The following is a 23495-nucleotide window of genomic DNA, read 5'->3' as shown; positions in this document are numbered from 1 at the left end:
TTTCCTTTAACTTTGCTAAATAAGAGAAGCAAATCCTCCTAGACGTAAAAATATTCCTTTGTACAAAAGCAGATAAATATGCATTCTTTATCAGATTTAGAAATACTGTAGATCTTACAAAATATATAAATGTTTCTCTATTCTTTAAAAAACCATTTTTAAACTTTAGCAAGACTCACTTCTATAATAACTGCAACATTTGGCATATATTTTTTGAATTTCAACATTTTCCTAAATATTGATTCAATGTTATTTAGGAACTCAAAGAGTCTTCACTGTCTTGAAAAAATATTTAGGAGTCTGTTTGTTGCCTAGCTTTGCCAAATAGCATTGTAAACAGGTATCAATATTCCCTCTCTGAATTTATGATGTCATCTTACAATCCTGGTTTGTACCTCCTTCTTTGTTACCTACTGCCTTAGACTGGACATTATTTTATCTGTTCTCTCTTAAATGAGTTCTCAGAGACAGCTCCTAAAAGAGAAAACTCTTAGGAACAATTTCTCTCTGGTGTGTCATGTCAGTTATGTCTGACCTGTTGTCAGTAGAGAGTCAAGCTTGTTGGAGAATTGAGCGGAATGTGACCAAGGACTCCTCAGGAGCATGGAGACTCGTCTCACCTTTTCTTTCTCTTTACTCACTGCAATGCAGCACATTTTAATACAAATCATGTGCTCCTTGGATTTACTACAGTAAAAGGAAAGTGAAGGATATATTGATATACCAGAGAAAGAAATGGCAAATTCTTACTTTTGTGCTTGCTATTCAGTTATCAGGTTGGCAAAGTTTTCACTAGTTAATGGATTCCTCCATGTACTTCTCATTTCTACCTCCCAGTTCATCACTAGCCTTTTCACTTGGCAATTCTGATCAATCCTTTTTTTTTTTTTTTTTTCCTGGCCACACTGCACGGCTTGTGGGATCTTAGTTCCCCAACCAGGGATTGAACCCGGGCCCTCGGCAGTGAGAGTGCCGTGTCCTAACCACTGGACTGCCAGGGAGTTCCCTGATCAATCTTATTAAACCAGTTTACTTTGATCCTAGGACTAGGCTGGTCTCTCTCATTAAGAGCAAGCTGAATCTGCCACTCACCTCCCAGGTCCAGTTCCATTTGGCCTCACTATTAGAACTGTGCTGCTTGGAGTCATGTAACTCACTGGCTCAGTGGGTCCATACACCTACCTACTACTCATAATAATACTTTTACCAGTCTTCCCGATGATGCTGGGTGCTGGGTTTCATTCAAGTTTTCTGAACTGTTTTTCCTTTTCACCTTTCACATCCTGAACTCTTCTTTTTTTTCCTTCCTCAGAAATAAAGCACAGCTTATTCCTTTATGCAGTAGCTCTCTGCTGTGGCAGCCCACATCAGCCCACATCAGTCCATTTCTTTTGCCAGGGTTCATTAGGCTCCCTCTCAAAGAAACTCATTTCACAGCCCTTACTCATTGGCTGTTGTTTCTTCCTGAACCATTCTTTCACAGGACAACACACAGGTCCAGTTAAATCACAGTTCACTTTCCCTGGCTCTAGACACGATAACCTCCAATCCACTTTAACTTTGATCCTGTTTGTTTTTAAAGATTGTTTTTCTTCCCTCCCTCCCATCCCGTCTTTCCTCCCTCCTTCTTTCCTCCGCCCCACAGCCATTGTCAGTGCCCTGGTGTTTTCCATGTCACTATCCTAGCTCGTTAACAGTGAAGTGGAACAGAGGGAGAGACTCCCCAGGGGATCCTCAGGTATATTCTTATTGTTGCGGCTCATCTTAGATGTTTATAATGGCGCTAGAATAAGTGTTGTGGGCTGCACCCCACAGCACTGCAAGCCCTGTACTTGCCCAGCCTCAAGACTGAAGAGCCTAGAGTCAGCGACAGAACCGTCTATGGTTTAACGGATGGTGGGGAGGAGGGCTTACGTGTCTGAGGCGAGGTCCTGGAGCAACACCGCACCACAGATGGCAGGCAGGACATGGCAGCCGTCTTCGCTACTGGGGAGGGGGCGAAGTTATAGGGGGAACTGACGTCAAGTTGGCTCTTCTGTTACCAGGGAAACCAGCAGGGGAGCGGGGGCCCCTCACCTCCCCTTTGATAAGCTATCATAGAGGAATTGTTCTGATCTAAAGATTAGAACAATCACTAGCTGGGGCAGGGCAAGTATGTAGGCATTTACTGATTAGGCTCTATGATTAAGAGAGAAGGTCAGTCATGTGAGTAGGGTGTAGGTGAGGCAGGGACTGGTGGAGCAGGGATGTACAGAGAGCAAGAGAACAGCCATCTTGGGTGGCCTGATCATACAGTGTTCAAAAGGATGTAGATCTTTCTGTTCTACAGTTCAAGTCTGGATAGAAATACATTTGAGAGAATGGGTAATGAGCCTGAGAAAAATACAGCTCAAAGTGAGGTAAATTGCACTTCTAAGAATTTAAAGTCTGAATGTGCAGATGGGAGGCTGTATTTCCCAGTGGGAGAAGCTCTGGGTTCTACTCTCACATCCATGACCGCCTAGCTGTGTGATGTTTTATGTGAGGCGTTAAAGCGGGTAAAGAAGGGGTGAGAGCAGCATAGTCATCTTTGAGCAACAATAGATCCCCGAGTTGTTTTGGTACTTTCTTATCTTGCTGGGTTTTTTCTTTCCATTCTCCTCACTGCTGTCCTTCTAACATTACAGTAATTTTGTGATTCTTCCCTGGTTTCTCTGGGTGGTGTCTCACCCCAGCCTGCCGGTGCTGGGCCCTCTGCTCTAGACTGTACCTTTCATTCCTCCTACCACAGCAAACTTGTCCAGGCTCTCAGTTGTTAAGAATACCTGCCAGGTAACCGGAAGCCAGTCTGGTAAACTAATTCACAGCAAGGTGCTCATTCACGGATTCATCAAACATTTACGGAGCATCCCAGCTCCTGTGCTCAGTGTGAATGACTGACCAAGGCCATCCCTCTGCATTATCAACATACACTGTGGCAGCCTTGAGCTTTGGGGTCAGACAGTCCTGGGTTTGAATCTCACCCTGTCACTTGCTAGAAAATCTTCCATCCTGAAAAAGTTACCTAATCTCACTTTCTTCATCTGTATAATGGATACAAGACAGTAATAACTCCTTGCAGGAGTTTTTGGGTTTTAAGGACAATGACATACAGTGGCTAGATCAGAGTAGATGTTAAAGATATAGTGACTGGGCTTCCCTGGTGGCGCGGTGGTTGAGAGTCCGCCTGCCGATGCAGGGGACACGGGTTCGTGCCCCAGTCCGGGAAGATCCCACATGCCGCGGAGCGGCTGGGCCCGTGAGCTATGGCTGCTGAGCCTGCGCGTCCAGCGCCTGTGCTCCGCAACGGGAGAGGCCACAACAGTGAGAGGCCCGCGTACCGCAAAAAAAAAAAAAAAAAAAAAAAAAAAAAAAAAGATATAGTGACTATTATGGTATTATTGGTTATCCTTTCCGTATATCATTTATGGGGACCTTTCACATTTTAAATGTGGATGTAAATTGACAGTGCCTTAGCAATAATAAGAATTACAAGGCATATGACAGGTTGTGAGAGACATTTAGTGAGTCAGAAGTCTTTCCCCACCTCTCACCCACACCAGTTGTCTCAGTTCTGACACTAGAATACGCAAGTATCAGCTGTCTGAGGAACTGAAGCAGAGCGAATTGCTGAAGACACAGGAGAGGTGTTAAAAGGATACACAGAGGTATGTTTTCAAATGAGGCAGCCTGGCTCTAAAATGCCAGGAAACAGCAACAGCAGATCATGAAGTGAAAAGTAGGTCACTTGTTTGGAGTTAAGGTGTCAAGTAGCATGCAAGGTGAAGAGCCTAAAGCCATAAACAGTAACACGCTGTGGAGATTGCTGCAACAGCCGTAAACCAAATGGCTGCCTTCCTGCATATGCCTGATGGACAGAACTGCTGGTCACTGCAGCCATCTTTTTGCCACACTTTCACACATGCAAAACAACAGCCAGCCATCAGCAGTATCATTTTGAACGTAGAGGACAATGATAAATCAAGAGACCAGATAGCTGGTTATGCACATGGCCAGGAGGGCAACTCAAGAGAAAGTGGGAATAAAGCTCTCCATTTATTTAGTTTGCCACCTAAATGTGTGTTGTACTTTTCAACTGTTTATGGCTTCAGATTTTAGGGTGTCAAATTTCAGAGTGCCTAAATGAAATACCTGCTTGTTTGCATATTCTTGTACGTTGAGTAGGCCTCCTACTATTGTAGGATGTTTCTGTGTTGTGAAAATTTTTTTAAAAATACTGGTTTTGTGTGCAGGTTATAAAGAATTTTAAACTCAAAGCCTGGGGCTACCACTTCAAATGGCATTTGAGCAGTCATCTGGGACTGTCATATTGGGGGAAAGAGAGGAGGGAGACAAAATGCTGTTTGGATGGTGAGGGACACTAGTGGGCCGTATGTTCTGCTCCATTACACGCATTGTCATCCCACAGTTCTCTCTTCTTACATTTGCCTCCTGCGCACTACCCACGACAATCTAAAACTCTGGAGAGATGATTGAGATAAAAGAGTATCTGAGGGAACAGGGATTTTGGTGAACCCCGAATTTAGGAACTCGATGCAAAGAAAGAAAAGACTTAGCTATCATATACCAGTGAGTCATTCTGGCCATTTGATTCAAGCAGAATCCTCCACATTTCTTAGTCTCCTGATATTAACTGCATTATGATTATTACTTTTTAAAAATGACTTATCTATCATGAACTAAAGAGTTCTTTACAGTGATATATTAATATTGTTGAAGTTACTGAAAATAAACTGCTTGAGACCCAAACTATGATGTGATGCTAACATTATTTTCTCTGACATCTGATACATATTAATTTTATTGCAAAAGGGTGTAACTAAAATTTCACACAACCTGAAGTCCATGAAGAATTTAAAATAAATTGAAGTTACTTGGACACTAGGAGCTGTGTAAGAATACAGAAATATCCTAGCTTCCCTAACCCTTTCAGTTGTCAAGGAGCACACTGGATCTGGAGCATTCGAGCAGATAAAGGGCCTTCGAAAAGTCAGCAAGTAAATGAATACAAATATTGGTTCAAATATGCTCTTTAAAAATAAGAATAAATGATGGAATTGAATAAAACTTCATATAATTTAAATTGCTAGGAAAAGCAATTTGTGTAGGAAGTGTGACTGTTAATCTACTCTCAGAAAGTAATCTTTATGGATCTCTGTCCAAGGCATTGGCCTTACCTGAAAGGATAACAGGCTGATAAGGGAAATATATTCCTGTTAGTAAGAGTTATGTTTAAAACTTAATTGTTGAATAAAAATTCCTCTTGGGGGCAGAATTGAGGGTGATTTAGGAGATATTCCCTTTGTTGTATGATGGGGAAGAATACGTACATTTGTTTATTTTTTATTGTTTTTGGAGTCCTGATTTGACAAGAGCAAAATTTGAATTATGGCCTTAAATGACTGGAATGGGTTTAGGATTTTCATAAATCTAGACAGCAACTAAGGAACGCTTCCACTCTTCCTAAAGGCAGTGGAAACTATTTAAATATGTTAGAGTCAACTGACAAGGACCTACACCATTCTTTGGAGTTTTTTTAAAAAAGAACTTTTATTTTTCAGACTATAAATTATGTTAGTATATAAACATCATTGTCCTGGAGTATTTTGGATGGAACAGTCATTAAATGGGTTGATTCCACTTAGCATCGATGCAGAATATATAAAAGCATGTTTTTTTCTAAGCTCAGGCTTACACTGAATTATTTCTTTATTTCCCACTAGCATAAAATTTACTTATATCAGCTATATTAATGCAAACATAAGAGCTTTATTCTTCAGAGAGGTTAGTTTCATGATCTAAATTTAGAGCTGCTTCTCAGTTTACCTCATGAGTGATTATGCTATTTTTTAAAAAAAATAGTAGAAGCAAAGAAATGTTATGGCCACTTTTGATTTATCTTCTTGAAAATGTGTTCTTAGTGGTAGAACAGTTATATGATTGCACTTACTTAGCAGCTCAAAAAACTGGGGGAATAAGGTCTTGCTTTTCAAAGATGCCTCTCTCATGAGTTTGTAGAATCTTAAGCACACCTTCAGAGTGTTATTTTTAAAAAGGACTTTGGTTCTTTTCCTATATGCACTTTAAAACTTGCAAGTAAGTTTATACAAATAGATTCTCACATCTACCCATTTATGTATGATTAGTTCTAGGTGTCTGAGTGAATCAAGTTTCTTGTGGAGAATAGAAAGTACATAAAAGTAACTGCTGACATTTTTTTAACATTCCATTTACTGGAAAATAAAATGAACTTTTCAACAAATGTTTTTCTAATTTATAAGGAATCTGCACTCCCCCATCCCCATCTTAGCCTTCTCTTACTTTTTAATTTTGTATCAGTTCTCTTAATCTTAACATTTTAATATCACCCTTATGGGCTCAGGTCAGATTTTGATATATTTTTTGACGGAGTGAGAAAAAGCGATTAGAGGGATGTATATGTCCATAATATGTTAAAGAACTACATATCTTCATAATACCTCTCCACTCTTGATTTCTTTTCATCACTTTCCTTTTCCTTCCTTGTTCTTTCAACTTGAAATACCTCTCAGTATCACATCACTCTAGTGAAACTGATGGGGTTTCCATAATTCTCCACGATGGACTGCATAAATTGAGAACACGGGGTTAACATGAAGCCAAAGATTCTGAATTGCAGAGGGAGAGGCAGCACTAGTTCACAGCTACTGATTAAGTCACTAAATAAATGGGAGGGAGGAGGCCTTGTTGAACCAGTTGTTTGTTGACCTAATCATTCACTTCCTATGATGTGGTGTAGACACAGTCTATGCCAAGCTTTTACTTGTTTTCTTGCTTCTTAACTATGGTCAAGGAAGAAAAGAATAGGGGCCTCTACCTGTCTCGGAGTCTTTCTATTTATTGCAGGTTCTTCTGATTTTCAATTCTAAAGCTTGATTGGTGGCAGACTCCACTGTAAGCTGAACTTCCCTATCTTGTTTCTCGGAGTAGTATTGCATTTCCCCTTATGATATTTCAGAAGGGATGTTTGACCCAACAGCATTGATTTTCTCTATCATCCTAGTTGTGATGGGGTGGTTAAATTGCAATATGCCTCGTTACAGCACATAACTCTGTAGGCTGATGCTGAATTCTAGAAAGAGTTGTATTGCCATTCTAATCATTTTGTGGTCCTTTTCTGTATGGAAAAGATCTAAGCTTATATTTCCCAGATAAAGGCAGTTGCATAAATATGGTAAGATAAAATCAGAAAAAGAAAAAAAAAAAAAGCCTATGTTTTTCAGATATTCCAGCTCTCTAGTCCTTACCAGTATGTAATTAAAGGAATCAATGCAGAGCCAATGCATTGCTGTAGAAAAATAAGCAACAAGCATTCGTTATTCTGCAGATGTGCAGAATCTGCATCTTGCCCATGTTATTGTCCTCATAATCAAAAGACATCGGGAGGAAGAGCACTGTTCTCTCATAGGTATAAGACAATTAGTCTCAAACATACAGAGACAAATAAGTGATTTAAATCTTTACCAAACCTGTCAATTTATCTATGAGCAGTTTTAAGACACAAAATGAATAAAATTTGCGTTTATTACCACTCGGTATAAATTATTTATAACTAGAATCTTAGGGATTAAATAGGCTTAATTATCTGTGTCCAGTACCGTTATTGTTCACGTGAAGAAATCTTGTGTGTGTGTATTCGTAAAATTACACGTAAGTACATGGAGTATAAACCTTGGGTGCATTAGGCCCTGAAGGCACAGAGATTAATGAATTATCCAAGGTGATACAGATGGGTAGTGGCAGGGCTTCCCTGGTGGCGCAGTGGTTGAGCGTCCGCCTGCCGATGTAGGGGACACGGGTTCGTGCCCCGGTCCGCGAAGATCCCACATGCCGCGGAGCGGCTGGGCCCGTGAGCCATGGCCGCTGAGCCTGCGCGTCCGGAGCCTGTGCTCCGCAACGGGAGAGGCCACAACAGTGAGAGGCCCGCGTACCGCAAAAACAAAAACAAAAACAAAAACAGATTGGCAGTGGCAGAGCTAACTAAAACCCACCTTTCCTGATTCCCCTTTTAATTCTCCTTTTGTTGTATTTCAAATGTGATTATTTGCAAGAGTACTGAATTATTAAATCATTGTGTTTCTTTAGTGGGGAAGGGCAGGGATTTGGACCTCCTCAAGGAAGATACATTTTTATAGTAATTTATTTTATTTTGTGTATTTCTTGAGTGTCAGCCATGAGAGTATAGAAGAAGACCACTCAGGGTGAACAAGCTATAGGTGTGCCCATGTGGGTGTGGGCCTACCATGATTCTGTTTGTGTCTTTCATGGGGACGACTACAAAGAAGTAAAAGATGATGGGTCTCAATGTCTTTCCATAAACTTTAGGAGCTCTGGGCATTTGTGGATATGGAACTGATATTCAAGATTTCAAGACTTCTCTATGGGCACCCAAGGTTCAACCTACGGGCTTATGTGTATCTCTACTAAGGCGCAAATGTGAGTTGACTTCTGTGAGAGACCAGTTTCAGAAAGATAGTCACTTAGCTATTGTGTGAACCCTGATAACCACACCCACATTAAAACAAGATGTTTATTTTCTTGCTGTTAAATCCCGCAGAGGAACTCATATGAAGTATTAGAAACTTTGGTTTTGCAGATTCAAGTAAATTCATGATTACTGCTTGTTCAGTAATGATAATATTGTAACATAAGTCAGTTACATGACAAAACTAACTTTAATAATTTTAAAAATGGCTATAACTTAGTATTTATAACATCATTAAAGGTCTAAAGAGCTCTTTAACGTTTTTATTATGTTTTACAAATATTTTATGAAAAAGTTATATGATATAATGATACTTTGGAAATGAGGGAATCTTTTTTATAAGTTCCCTGGATTTCTCTCCCTTAAATGCAGTAAATCTATTTGGGGACAAGGCATTCATACACAGAGCAACCTATGCATTCACAGAGAAGAACGCAAATTAACATAAAATAATATACAAGTAAAATGCCATTAAAACATGCTCTATTCGTAATGATAAAATTCTTTTCCTAGTAATCTTATACTATCGCCTGTTACTACTTCTGTGGCTCCTTCTATGTCTCTAGGCAAATCTAGTGGTTCATAGGATACTAGTTCCTCAGTTTCTATGTTGTGATAGAATGATATGTATCTGGTCTTTTTCTCCATAAGATAAGCAGGATAATGCTATCTTAGTTGTTCCTACAGTACAGTACACAGTAAATAGTTGCTAAAAGAATGAATTAAATATTGTTTGAAGTGGTGATCCATTGAAATTTGAAAATCTTTTTCTCTACAGAGAATTCTATTGTACAAATTGAAACATATAACATACATAAGAGGTACTGAGTAAAAGTCATGGACCCAAAGGGGTTCATGAGTTTCTCCATTAAAATTTTGGTGAAACATTCATATAGGAATTATTTTGGTAAAAATGTGAGGCCTTTCACTAAAGCTGTTACCCATGGAAATGAAACTTAAAAAGAAGGAGTAGAAAATGTACAAGGATATACCAGATGTTTTACTATTTTGTTTAATCCTTCCTGTGTTCCATAACTTACATATTATTAGCCAGATATTTTAGACAAGGATATCTGTTTTAGATAGAGTATGTAGCAAAATACTATTTGAACCCAGGCCTGTCTATCCAACTCCAAAACATCTACTATGTTTTCCTTATACTACACATTCACTCAAGGTAAGAGATGAGATGGTCAAGAATATTCTTTTGAATAAGGCTGAAAACTATCTCAGACAAAATTGTATGAGTGAGTTTTATTTTTAATTTTTGTGTGCTAACAATAAATTAACTGAAACACTTTCCGCATCAGTTCAAATGCTGATTTTCAAGTTTTCCCCTGTTATTGTAGAGAGAAAACACTTTGTGCCAGCTTAGCAGTTTTAAGTGACAAATTGCTTACATTAATATATATATTCTCCCAGCACTAAAACACTAAAAATTACATGCAAAGGTCTAGCATTGCTATTTTCAAAAATAACGACCAATCCATTAGCTAATATCTGTGGATATAAGGGAAACAAGAGGCTCTAGAAAGTTCATTATTACAGGGAGGAACATGCTTCTCAAATTCCTCTCACCAAACCGAGCCCTCCACAGACCTAAGGAAGCTCTCTGGTTAAACAAACCAGCGCTGCTCCCTCCCAAAGAAGAGTGATTTCACTGCAGTAAGAGGCTTGCCAGGGTTCATTCCAGGGAACCCAGGTGTCCAGCTGATTTGTGGTAGCAGGGAGCCTAGCCCTGCTGGTAGAATGCAATAGTATCCATATCGGTGTCGGACTTCACCTTGGCCTGAGGTGAGTGCTGCTTCCAGGGCAACTGCCCCAGTTCTCGCCATGTGACCTGAGATGCTGGCAACTACGTCTCCAAGAAGTGTGCTTTGAATCAGAGGATAAAACCAGCAGGTGAGGTAGGGCCCGTTTCACATGATTTCCCCATCTATGTGCCGTGCTCAGGGGGACTTTGAAATCTGTGACAAGAGGCTAGGGAGATTGGGATGCAGGGGGTGGGGGAAGCTGAGAGGATAAAGCCCCTTGATAGAGTGCGTTATAGGCCTCTAATATCTTCAGCGGTCAAGGGTCCAGGTATGTAACTCAAATGACTGCAGAAGGCCATTTTGGGGCAGCTGTTTTGCCAATCAAGAATGTAAGTCCAGCAAAGCCAGTTCTTCAGGTTTTCATGAGAAGCTAGAAATTCATTTTTTTTTTAATGTGAAATCTGTTGGTTTTTAAATATTTGCAACTAAGTTAGAGTTTTTTGTTTGTTTGTTTTGCTTTGCTTTTTTGGCCTCGCCGCACGGCACGTGAGATTTTAGTTCCCCAACCAGGGATGAACCCGCACTCCCTATAGTGGAAGCTCAGAGTCCTAACCACTGGACCTCCAGGGAAGTCCCCAAGTTAGAGCTTTGAAGTAGTGTGAGGTCAAAGAAAATAATTCCACAGGCCAAATTGCCACCACTTTGTAAGCTTTGGTATAAGGCATCTATCTGGGACTCTGGAGGGAAAGGACCTGCCTCATTCCCTCTAAGAGAGATGGATTTCATTGGTCTGGGATGCGTCCCAAGCATCAGATTACCCTAATGTAAAGTTGATGTTGAGCCCTACTCACTTAATAGGTGGCATGAAGTGATGGAATTCCAAGTGCTGCAGGGCCGTATCAACAAGGCTTCCCTGGCTGCCTTTTCTCCTACATTCTCTTATGCAACTTCATCAACAGAGCCATAACTTCAATAGTTCCCTCTACCTGTGTTTCTCCAACTTAAATGTGCACAAGAATAACTCAGAAGCTTATTAAAATAGAAATTACTAAACACACTGCAGGAGATTCTGATTCAGTAGATGGGTTCTAGAATTTGCTCTTAACATCCACCTTAGTTTACTGTAACACAGATGGTCTGGAGACCACACTTTAGAAACACTGACTCATGATGGATACTGATGGCTGGCACATCTGTTATTTCAGCCCTAGTTTCTTGCCTAAGTTATAGATCTGTATACACAACTGCCTGCTGGAAATCTCCACCATCTTTACCTGGATATCTCAGACTTACTGTCTGAGTCCAAGTGTATTATTTTCTTCCAAAGCCTGCATACAGACATATTTTTTATTTCATTGAAATGCATCATCATCAACTTAGTTTCCCAAGCCAGAAATCTGCATTTGCACCTTTGATGGGTGGGGACTAGCATTCAGGGTGTAAGGGGTATACGGTGGGCACCAGCATGCCCACCAAGCAGCTGCTTTCCTATCCAAGCTTTGCCGCGTCTGCTCAGTTATCCTACCTTGGCTTTCTAAGTGTAATCCAGTTCTTCTGGGACAAGACAACAATAATAACAGCTTTATTTATTGAGGTTTACTCTGTACCAGGCACTCTTCTAAGTGTTTCACATGTATTGATTCAATCTTTTCTTGAAGCCACTGAATTCTCTGTCTAGTTTTTGCCAGCTCCATACCCCCTGAAGCTAAATCTGCTCCCCGTCGTTCCATCTGCTGACTGCGACCTCTGCTTCAAAATAGATAATGTCATCTTTTCCCCACAATCATACCACCCACCTATCTACAGACCCTGGGATCTAGGATCCCTGCTATTATTTTCTACTCATGATTCCAGGGATATGGATGGCTTCCTGAATGAAATCATATTTAACTATGGTATGATAAATCAGGTTGCCGCCTACTCTAAAACAATGGAGTGCTAGAGTCAGAAGGGCATTCAGAGATTGTCTAGTCCAATTTCTTTACGTTACACACTTGGAAACCGAGGCTTCGAAACACAAAGTGATTTTCTAAGAGTAAGAGAGAAGTAAGAGAGCTGGGGATCAAACCTCAGTTTTCTGTTTTCATGTCTAATGCTGGGATGCAAACCCTATTCTAGGGGAGCTACCTGATACTGGGGATTTTTGTTGTGTATTTTCTGTATCTGCCTGCATATAGAATAGTGCCTGGAATAGTGCAGTGATTGTGAATATATACACCACAGATGCATCGATCTATGCTTGACTGTCAATACAATGACCAGAAAACCCCTCTGACATGAAGAACTGTGATTACATTGCAGGAATTTTATTATGTTTAATGTAGTATGTGGACTATTTAGCACCTCTAGTAAAAATGCAATGAAGGAAATAGATATAAGATTGTGGCAGCAAGGAGCTAGCTTAATTATTCTGCACAAGTGTCCCTCAAGAGAAACCTGCCCTGGCCACCCTTTCTAAAATTTCCATATCTTTCTCCATGCTCTGATTCTACCTACTTTTATTTATTTATTTATCCTTTTTTTTTTATTGAAGTATAGTGGACTTACAATATTATATTAGTTTCAGGTGTACAGCATAGTGATTCAGTGTTTTTCTGATTATACTCCATTAAAAGTTATTATAAGATAATTCCCTGTGCTATACAATATATTCTTGTTGCTTATCTATTTTATACATAGTAGTTTGTATCTCTTAATTCCATACCCCTAATTTGCCCCTCCCACCTCTACTTACTTTTCTTAATAGCATGTCTCACTACCAGAAATTATATCATTATGCATTTTGTGTTTACTATCTATGCAATCACTAAAATAAACTATACGAGAGCATGGGCTTTATTTATTTTCAACACCGCATCGCTGGAAGTGTCTGACACAGTAGAGCTTCCTGAAAATGATGGTTTTAAGTTTTGGAATGGAAGCTTAAATAACATGCAACACTTCGGCATTCAGAGGGCTAATATACCTCTGCAAATAGAAGCAAAATAAAGACCCGGGGCTGTACAGTGCTGGAGTCATAATGTGAGAGATTTGGATAACATTACTCAGAGGAATATTTACAAAAAAACACTTTATCATTAAGTAAATGACTTCTCCCATGTGTTTTTTACCCTGTATTGGAGGAGTAACCCAGTACTGTAAGTAAAATCATGACATTTGGACGGGGGATACTTGCTTATTGGTGAATGCAAATGTAATAAGTTGAATAGTGTCCCCCCAAGATTCATCTTCCCTTGGTAACTCAGAACATGATTGTATTTGAAAATAAGTTCTTTATAGATGTAATTAGTTAAGTAAGGATCTTGAGATGAAATCGTGCTGGATTTGCGGTGGGTCCTAAATCCAATGACTGTATCTTTATAAGAAAAAGGAGGGGGAGATTTGGACACAGAGACAGAAGAGAAGGTGACATGAAGACTGGGGTGATGCACATATCAAGCTGAGGGACACCAGGAGCCTCCAGAAGCTGGAAGGGGCAGGAGAGGGCTCTCTCCTATACTCTTTGCGGGGAGAAGGCCCCGATGTCACCTTGACTTCAGACTTCTGACCCCCAGAACTGTCAGTGTCTGTTTTAAGCCACCATTTGTGGTGATTTGTCATAGCAGCCTAGGAAACGAACACAGTGAAGACAGGAGATATTTGCTTACTTGTGGACAGGAGGATGTGGATTGTGCCGTAGATAAATTAGTCCACAATATTTTGAAGTTAAGTATTATAATACCTAACTCACTATAAGAAGATAATGCTCTCTGTGAGACTCACCCTTTTTTTTTAATTAATTAATTTTTATTGAAGTATAGTTGATTTACAGTATTATATTAGTTTCACGTGCACTACATAGTGATTCAGTATTTTTGCAGATTATACTCCATTAAAGGTTATTACAAGATAATGATTATAATTCCCTGTGCTATAAAGAATATCCTTGTTGCTTATCTATTTTATGTATAGTAGTTTGTGTGTTAATCCCATACCCTTAATTTGTCCTTTCCCCTTCCCTCTCCCCTTTGGTAGCCACAAGTTTGTTTTCTATGTCTGTGAGTCTGTTTCTGTTTTGTATATATATTCATTTGTATTTTTTTTTGATTCCACATATAAGTGATATCATACAGTATTTGTCTTTCTCTGTCTGACTTATTTCACTAAGTATAATATCTTCTAGGTCCATCCATATTGCTGCAAATTGCAGAATTTCATTCTTTTTTTATGGCTAATATTCCACTGTGTATGTACACTACATCTTCTTAGTCCAATCATCTGTTGATGAACACTAAGTTTGTATCCAAGTCTTGGCTATTATAAATAATGCTGCTATGAACATTGGGGTGCATGTATCTTTTTGAGTTAATGTCTTCATTTTCTTCAGATATATACCCAGGAGTGGAATTACTGGATCATGTGGTAGTAGTTCTATTTTCAGTTTTTTGAGGAACATCCATACTGTTTTCCATAGCGGCTGCACCAACGGTGTACAAGGGTTATTTTTTCTTTGCATCCTCTCCAACAGGTGTTATTTGTAGACTTTTTGGTAATAGCCATTCTTACAGGTGTGAGGTGATGTCTCTTTGTGGTTTTGATTTGCATTTCTCTAACAATTAGCGATGTTGAACATCTTTTCATGTGCCTGTTAGCAATCTCTATGTCTTCTTTAGAAAATGTCTATTCAGGTCTTCTGCTCATTGTTTGCTTGGGTGGTTTATTTTTTTGATATTGAATTGTGTGAGCTGTCTATATATTTTAGATATTAACCCCTTGTCAGTCACATCATTTGCAAATATTTTCTCCCATTCTGTAGGTTGTCTTTTCATTTTGTTAATGGTTTCCTTTGCTGTGTGAAAGCTTTTAAGTTTAATTAGGTCCCATTTGTTGATTTTTGCTTTTGTTTCCCTTGCCTTAGGAGACTGATTCAAAAAATGTTGCTACAATCTATGACAAATAATGTTCTGTCTATGTTTTCTCCTAGGAGTTTCATGGTTTTCATTCTTACATTTAGGTCTTTAAACCATTTTGAGTTTATTTTTGTATATGGTGTGAGGGAATGTTCTAATCTCATTATGTGTCTCTCCAGTTTTTCCAGCACTACTTGAAGAGACTGTCTTTTTTCCATTGTATATTCTCACCTACTTTGTCATAGATAAATTGACAGAGGTGTGTGGGTTTATTTCTGGGCTCTCTATTCTGTTTGCTTGATCTACGTATCTGTTTTTGTGCCAATACTACACTGTTTTGCTACTGTAACTTTGTAGTATATTCTGATGTCTGGGAGGGTTATGCCTCCAGCTTTGCTCTTTTTTCTCAAGATTGCTTTGGCAATTTGAGGTCGTTTGTGGTTCCATATGAATTTTAGGATTATTTGTTCTAGTTCTGTGACAAACATCATGGGTATTTTGATAGGGATTGCATTAAATCTATGGATTGCTTTGGGCAATATGGCCATTTCAGCAATATTAATTCTTCCAATCCAAGAGCATAGGATATCTTTAGATTTCTTTGTATCATCTTCATTATCTTTCATCAATGTTTGTAGTTTTCAGAGTATAGATCTTTCATATCCTTGGTTAAGTTTATTATGATTTTTTTTTTTACTTTCTCTTTCTGATATTTCATTATTGGTGTATAGATTTTCAACAGGTTACTGTATATTAATCTCATATCTTGCAACCTTACTGAATTCATTTACTCTAATAGTTTTTGGGTGGAGACTTTAGGGTTCTCTATATAAAGTATCATGTCATCTTTATTTTATTTATTTATTTATATTAACTAGGAATAGAATTTAGTTAAATATTTAAGAAAACAGAATAGAAGGCTACGTAAAAATCCCACATGGTAAAACTTAAAAAAACCACTTATTCCTTTTAACAAAGGTTTAGGCGTATTATTTAGAGTTTCACTTGTCTTCAGTAATATTAATAGCATGTAACATAATATTGGATGTTGTATCTGCTATTTCACAGGTAATATTCTATGCCACTTAACACATTTTGACTCATTTATTCCCAACAAATCTATATCCTAGATACCATTATTATCTTCATTTTACAAATGAGGAAACAGAAACACAAAGATGAGTGAATTGACCAGGGTTAAATGACGATCATATCATCTTAAAACAGTGACACTTTTCCCTGTCACTATTTGCAGAGACATCTTTTTTTTTTTTTTGCGGTACGCGGACCTTTCACTGTTGTGACCTCTCCCGTTGTGGAGCACAGGGTCCGGACGCGCAGGCTCTGTGGCCACGGCTCATGGGCCCAGCCGCTCCGCGGCATGTGGGATCTTCCCAGACCGGGGCACGAACCCGTGTCCCCTGCATCGGCATGTGGACTCTCAACCACTGCGCCACCAGCGAAGCCCAGAGACATCATTTTAATTACTTTCTAAAATTTGGAAGAGTGGGTGAGCCAGGCTTCTGGGTTGAGCAGTTCTGATGGAGGAGGGGGCCCCAGGCACTGAGAAAAAGGCTTTTGAAGCCCCTTTTTATTTTTTCATAAATTGAAAAAGTGGAGGATGGGGAAGATGGCTCCCCCTAACCCTTAGGGGAGGCAGGGAGAACAGCCCTTCTGGTCTATGGGTAGAGTCAGGCTACTGTTTTTTATTTCATGGCTACATAAAAACAGGGCCATTGTCGTCAAATACAAATCATTTTCATTTCTTATTTTTTTAAAAAATTCCTGGTGCTAATTATTTCTCTTATTATCCGCCTGCCCTGAGTCCCTTAGTGCTAAAATAGGTAAAACTGAAAAGTACATTTTCAATAATCTGGCTTTCCTTACTTCTCCAAAGACATAATTCACTATCCCCTACAATCTGCTCCTGTGAATGGACCATAACATTCCTGATCCTTTGAGCTTCTTCTCTTCATCCCCTCCTCCCACTTTCTCTCCTACTGGTCTTCCCTCTCTTTCTCCCCTGCTTCAGCATGTATTGATTGAGAACCTTATGGGGAATGAGCATTGTTTCTGTGCTGCTCCCCTTTGCCTGGAATTTCTTCTTTCTCCCTTTGCTGCTTATCTAAATTCTCCTTATCCTTTAAAGTTTGCTTCAAGCACCGTCTTCCATTTGGTTAATACAGCAATTACTAAGGATAGTTTTTTTTCTCCATTTCAGATTTCTATAGCTCTTATGGTCAGTAAAATGCATTTGGCCTTGATCACATGTCACCTTTTATTACTGTTTATGGTGATTATAATTTATCTCTTGTCTGCTCATTTAGATCATGGAGTTTCCTGAGGAAACAGACATGCTGTGTTTGTCTTTGAAACCTCAGCACCTTGCAGTGCTTTGATGGGCTAGCTGCTTTGGATATGTTTATAGATTGGGTGGTATATTTGGTACTTTATATGAAATCAAGAGTTTTGAAGGCTCTCAAATCAAGCTTCTCCCCCTTGGGCTAGGTCTATGAAACCTGTCAAAGCGGGTCTGTTGCAAACAGTCTGAAGAAGAAAAAAAAAGACCATTTGTTTTAGGAGAATCAAGCAGGAAGAAAGCGAAGGTCAGCTCAAAACTGCCCAAAGGCAAATTTGCCATTTAAAGCCAGCAGTTGCATTCCTGTGGATGAAGTCATCCCCAATCTCAGTCAAGTGCTGCTTCTTGGGAGTGAGGCACTGGTCAGTTCTTAGGGTCTCTTGTATTTGCAAGAGTGGGTGAGAGGCAGAGCACAGAGCAAGTAGAGGCAGTAAAAAGAACTGAAGGGAGTGGCCAGTGAAACAATTGCCCCTCTCTGTCATCATAACAGAAATGGTTCTTTGAAGGAACTGTTGCATTTATGCAGATTCTTCAGGACAGGGGTGAGTCAGGGCTGATGCTGGCCACCAAGTATGTGGCAGCTCTACTTTTGCTATGACTGCTAGTCCAGGCTTTGTTTGCATGACTCCTTTGTTTTAAAAACTGTACAGAAAAATCCCTTTGCCCGGCCATTTATAGGTTGAAATGGAGGCTAGGCGAATCAGTCATTTGGTAAAAGAAACTCTGTGGAAATATAAGCAGGGCAGGGATGAGATAAATAATTATGATAATAAAAAGAATATTTATGGAGAATTTAATATGAATGACGCCAAATGTTAAAAGTAAAACACACATTATTTAATCCCTCTAACAACCTGTGAGGCAAGTACTAAGTAATTTGCTTAATATCACATTGCCACTATCTGTGCAGAACCAGGATTTCAGAGCACAGGCTCTAATATTCCAAGCAGTAGACATGTAATGATCTTTCCCCAAGCAAAATTCAGGACATGTGGACTAACTAAAATATATCAGGGACTTGCCTGGTGGCGCAATGGTTAAGAATCTGCATGCCAATGCAGGGGACACGGGTTCAAGCCCTGGTCCGGGAAGATCCCACATGCCGCGGAGCAACTAAGCCCGTGCGCCACAACTACTGAGCCTGTACTGTAGAGCCCGCGAGCCACAACTACTGGAGCCCGCGAGCCTAGAGCCCGCGCTCCGCAACAAAGAAGCCACCGCAATGAGAAGCCCACGCACAGCAATGCAGCTAGAGAAAGCCCGTGCACAGCAACGAAGACCCAACACAGCCAAAAATAAATAAATTTATAAAATATATCAGTGTATTCTGGGTACAGTGGGGCTCGACATTTACAATTACGTCTGCTGAGGAAAATCCTGGCAATAGAGTCATTGACCTTTAAATACCAGAAGAAAATTATGGATCAGTTTCAAATTTCTATTCTTGCCTCTTTGGAAACAAGGGAATTATGCTGTTTATATTTGGAGTGTGCAATAAGCATCATCTTGGTTGACCTGTTGGAAGTTAAAAATGATTTTGCTTGGAGTACATCAAATCACTGATGAAAGGGTTTCCTGATAGACTTGATACAGACTACTGATACTTCCGCCTATAGTTTCCTCTTGCTTTCAAAGGGCCATTTAGAGAGCATACAGTTTGGTCATGATCAAAGTTTTCACCAAATTTTGAAGTGTATATTGAGCCTGTCTTTTCCTTTTTTTAAAATACAGAGTATAACTGTATTATTAATCTACTGGGATAGATGAAGCAAACAGAAGAACATCATCTCATGTGGTTACTTCTAATTTCTGCCCTCTTGGGTCAGACTGTACAAAGGAATTATATATAAACAAGACATATTTTAAGCCTGTCTGTCTGCAGGGTTGGCTCTGTATGTGGAAGTAGAGTAGGTAGAAGACTGGATAGTGGCATTTGAGAGTTTCCTACTTAAACTATTTATATCATTGCCCTGACATTGTCTGAAACTGTGGTCAGTTTACTGCCTATAAAGAAAAGAAATGGAGTTGTCTGGGTTAAAATATGGATGGGATGAGTGCAAGATATGCAGCTCTGCCATCTTGGTTTCTTCTTGGGGCTCCTATCTATAATACCGTTTTCAAACACTGCTGACCAACACTAGAAAAATAGTTAATTTCTGTGAGTAAACAGTCACCATCTGTGCACTGGACCAAAAGATTTTGGTCTGGAGGAAAGTTTTCATAGAACATAGGTTTGATGGGAAGGAAGAATGGCCTTTATTGAGAGCCTATCATGTACCTGGCATTCTATAGGTGTCTTACACACATTAAGGCACTTGAAATTCCCAGTAGTTCTGTGTGGTAGGTGGCAACTGGGATGGAAAGAGACTGGAGAATAGGGAGAACAGTAGCCTAAATCCTGAATAGGATCTGTCCTTGAACAGGCCAAAAGACCTATCTTGGGCCCATAAGTCCATGTCCAGGTGTAACATCTCACCACTTTAATGGTGAAGAAAAGAAGACCTAGGGATTCTTACGGTAATCTTATAGTAGCAATTTGCTCAGAGTTGCAGCTAGGGTTGTGATGGGACCAGAATTCACACCCATATTCCTATTCCAGGTCTCCTAACTGTAATACCCACATCCTTTTTGAGGTACACAGGGGGGACATATAAGATGAGAGGTTAAAATGTGGGCTGGCGAGACACACTGCCTGGTTTCTGATCCTTACTCCACCACTCTGGCTAGTCGAGAGATCCTGCATGAACTGCTCAGTCTCTGCTTGTCTCTTTCCTCAAAGGCAAACATAGAAGTGAAACTAACTGCAGCATCTCACAGGTCTGTTGCAGAGATTAAACATTTTAATACATGAAATGGGCCTGGTGCACAATAAGTCTTCCATAAATCAAGTTTTTATCACTACATGTTATTGTGACAAGGATCAAGTGTAAAGGCTATTCTCCTGTCTGGCTATTAGACAGGGGTGAACTGGAGATCATGGATGGCTATTGAAGCAAAGAGCACAAGCTTCTTGGTCAGTGGTAAAAAGGGAGCATTGATATTGAAGAAAATCCTGCTCATTTCAATATTTTGCCTTGAAGTGGTCCTGGAGAACTGTATTCTTTAAAACTTGAGGTCTCTAAATTAAGAACAAATAGTAAGCATTGGTTAAGTTTATTCTTAAAATTATTATTAAAGGAAGCCTGACCATAAGTTAAGAAGGCAGGGATCTAAAGGTAGGGTAATGAGTACCATGTAACTGAGGCCAGACATTTCAGTTCTGATTAACTGAAATTCACTCTAGTAGATACCAGAGTAATTCAACCAATCATGGAGTGGAGTGAGTTCTATTTTTCAAGTAGACAGAAGAGAAGCTGCTCAATGATTTTTACCCCAATATCCTTTGAAATACAATGTGTTGTACACACTGTCTTTCAGGAACAGGAAAAGTGTCTTTTGTTTTGCTTTGTTTTATTTTTTTGGGGGAGGGGGTGATAGTTAAGAACCCACAGTCCTCAGTATTATGCTGTACAATTTTTGAAGCTTTAATATTTTCCAGTTTTAACTGATTGAAGATTCTTTGCTTTAAATGATGACATAAGGAAAATATAGCATATGGTGAAGAGGTGGAGAAAAGGGAAGCCTAGTACACTGTCAGTGGGAATGTAAATTGGTGCAGCCACTATGGTAAACATTATGGAGATTCCTCAGAAAACAAAAAATAAAACTACCATATGATCCAGTAATCCCACTCCTGGGTATACATCTGAAGAAAACAAAAACACAAATTTGAAAAGATACATGCACCTCAATGTTCATTGCAGAATTATTTACAATAGCCAAGATATGGAAGCAACCTAAGTGTCCATCAACAGGTAAAGAAGATGTAGTATGTGTACATATATATATATATATATATATATATATATATATATATATAATGGAATACTACTCAGCCATAAAAAAGAATAAAGTTCTGCCATTTGCAACAACATGGGTGGATCTGGAAGGGTATTATGTTTAGTGAAATAAGTCAAAGACAAAGACAAATATTGTATGTTATCACTTATACATGGAATTTAAAAAATAAAGCAAATGGATGAATATAACAAAGACTCACGGATATACAGAAAAAACTACTGGTTACCAGTGGGGAGAGGGGTGGGGGGAGGGGCAACATTGGGTAGGGAATTAAGAGCTACAAACTACTATGTATAAAATAAATAAGCTACAAATATATATTGTACACCACAGGGAAATATAGCCATTATCTTATAATAACTTTGACTGGAATATAATCTATAAAAATACTGAATCACTATGCTGCACATCTGAAAGTAATATAATATTGTAAATCTACAGTTAAAAAAATATATATATAGCATATGGAACTTATGTTAATTAGTTACATGGTTTAATAATTTTTTGTAAAATAATCCTGATTACAGTTACAAAACCACAGTAGACTCTAATAGTTAAACTGTGGAATTAATCTGCTATTTATTGAGCCATTACTATAACTCATTATGGTAGGTATTGAGGATGCAATGGTGAGTAAGATTTAGTCTCTGCCCTCAAAGAGTTTATTGTTTAGTGGGGGATAAAAAGAAGTTGTAAAAAAGTACAGCAAATGTAAGAAATGTCACAGTAAAATGTACAAAGTCCTAGCATAGGAAATAACTTTCTGGGAAAACTTGTGAAAGCTTCACTATGCTGAGAGTTCCATAAGATGATCACAAACTGTGACTACAATGTAGATATATGCGGTCATTCTTAGAAGTAGAACAAATGTCAAACTAGTGAGAAGTATGGCAGTGGACTCCCAACGATCCCTGTGTACACTAGCTACACTGCAGGACTTGGGAATGGCTCTCTCTGTACCATCTCAAAATCTGCTGACATCTCAGCTCTCCCCGTTGCTACCCAATTTATTCCTGAATCATGCTGCCAGTCCAGGAGAGAGACTGTTCTCCTCCTAAGTTTGCTACTGTTAAGTAGGTATGAATTATCCCATTTTCCATTTGACTATACAAACTAGCGGTCACTTCTGTTAGCATGGAATATCAGTATGCCGGATAGCCGTTTTTAATACATTATAAGCAACCTGTAAATTGAGGTAGCAGTTGTTATTGGGTGTGGATGGAGACAAGGCCACACACATATATAATGGAAAAGACGCTACAACAGGAAGAAAGGAACCTGTTAAACGTGGTCAGAGGGTCTTCCTCCTGCATGCTGCAAAGGAATCACTTGAGCACTATAGAATTATAGTTTATTGAGAGCTTCAGGCTGCAAAAAGGTTAAAAATTGTGCTCCTGTGTGCTTCCGTATATATGTGTGCATAAATGCATGTATGCATTTATATATGTGTGTATACATATGCAGCTCACTTCTAAGTGTGTATGAATGTGTTTGTGCTTATAAAAGTGTGTACATGTGTGAATATATGAGCATATGTTTTGTGTAAGTTAGACAGGCTGGAAAGTAAGTTTCAGACTTCTCAGATCGTCGCGGGCTCTGTCTCTTCCCACCCCCAGCCCTCCACGCCACCAATAGACAAAAGCAGGAAGGATGCCCTGTGACCCGACCGCGTTAGAAAGTTTGCAGCTCTTAGAGGACATTCCACCTGGGAACCTCATTGGTTGCCCGCAGGATGGTGGGTTTTATAAGAAGTCGGCCGATTCCCCCCGGGAAGAAGGGGCTGCTGTTGACAGGCTAGGCTGAAGCCCTGCCGCCCCCGGCCGCCACCCCCTACCCCTCCGGGTACCGAAGTCGGTCCCCGCCCGTCGCCGCCGCCACCGGCTCTGCAGAGGAGGGCCCGGCCCGGGCAGCTCGGCTGCGGCGCAAGACCCGCGGGCTGGAGTCGGGCCGCGGCGCGGGCCCGAGAGGAGGGAGCGGGAGGGCAGGGGCGGGGGCGGCGGGAGGCCATGCCTCCAGCTGCGGAAGCTGCC

At 39.7% G+C, this 23495-nt stretch overlaps 1 non-coding gene across 1 annotated transcript; it reads right to left on the bottom strand.

Annotated features, from left to right (window-relative positions):
* Positions 1-928: 928 nt before the first annotated feature.
* Positions 929-1001, bottom strand: TRNAE-CUC (transfer RNA glutamic acid (anticodon CUC)). Its single transcript has one exon. It is a non-coding gene; the product is annotated as a tRNA-Glu (tRNA).
* Between the last annotated feature and the right edge of the window lie 22494 nt (positions 1002-23495).

Source organism: Tursiops truncatus, chromosome 11 (genome assembly GCF_011762595.2).
Source record: "Tursiops truncatus isolate mTurTru1 chromosome 11, mTurTru1.mat.Y, whole genome shotgun sequence".
In the NCBI taxonomy this organism is placed as follows: domain Eukaryota; kingdom Metazoa; phylum Chordata; class Mammalia; order Artiodactyla; family Delphinidae; genus Tursiops; species Tursiops truncatus.
This window is presented reverse-complemented; position numbering and strand designations above follow the sequence as displayed.